Below are 997 nucleotides of genomic sequence, written 5' to 3'. Positions count from 1 at the left end.
GCGACCTCCGATTAAAATAGGATTGCGAGGCGTTTAAATCGCTATTGTTGGCCTGTAGGTCGCAGACGACCAGCTACCATGCCTCCCTCACTGAGCCTTGCTTTAATACGTGTTGTACCATTACCTCGACAAGTGATGCGTGCGACACAAAACGAATCGACCATTGACGGCGTCATTCGGTGGTGAATGACTCGTACCGGGGTAGCCAACGTTATCAACTTCCAGGATATCTGCTGGTTATACGATTGCCCTTGATTTTTGAATCCATTCAGGATCAAACGTCAACAACCAAAAACAACGTCCCGAGCAGAGCATAAATCTGCCGACTGCTTCGCGAGCATGAAACAGGACATGTGTTCAGTCAAAGGGCGCTACCTTCACAGCGGCGCACGAGGAAACACGGGACTCTTTTCTCGTGTCCACGTTTGGAGCCGATGTCCATCGCGATATCAGCGTGTGGGCGTGGAACCCAGCGTATGACAACCAGGTTTTATGGCCATCGTGAATCCACCTCTCGCATGGACAGTGCGGATTACGTGGGATGTCGTCAACATGTCGCGCGTGGATGGAGACTCTAAATGGACAGTTTTCAATTGCCTTTGCCGAGCATGCTTCTCGTCTCGTGGCAGCTCCGCGTCTTTCTTGGCGCCACCAGCCTCGTGCTGCTCTACGATCTCGTCGTCTTGACCGCGCTCGGGTCTTCGTACATGCTACCATACCTTCCGGGCGCCGTGTCGCTTTCGTGCGCTGGCACCAGCCTCGTCGTTGGTATCCTCTCTCTGCTGTACGTCTTTCGCGCGTCCAAGCTGGCGACGCTGACACCGCTCATATGGCTGAGCTTGCTCCACGTTGCACTTCTCGCGGCCATCGCTGTCGCTGCCTTTATGTGCGCGCATGATCCAGATCTCGTCACGGAGCTTACGCAAAGAGACCAGGACTTCTTGTGGAGAGTCGGCCTCGCGGCGCGTACTACCCAACAACAGACACCTTTGACTGG

Source organism: Saprolegnia parasitica, assembly GCF_000151545.1.
Source record: "Saprolegnia parasitica CBS 223.65 unplaced genomic scaffold supercont2.444, whole genome shotgun sequence".
NCBI classification, from domain to species: domain Eukaryota; phylum Oomycota; class Saprolegniomycetes; order Saprolegniales; family Saprolegniaceae; genus Saprolegnia; species Saprolegnia parasitica.
The sequence above is the reverse complement of the archived record's forward strand: the minus strand, read 5'-3'. Positions refer to the sequence as shown.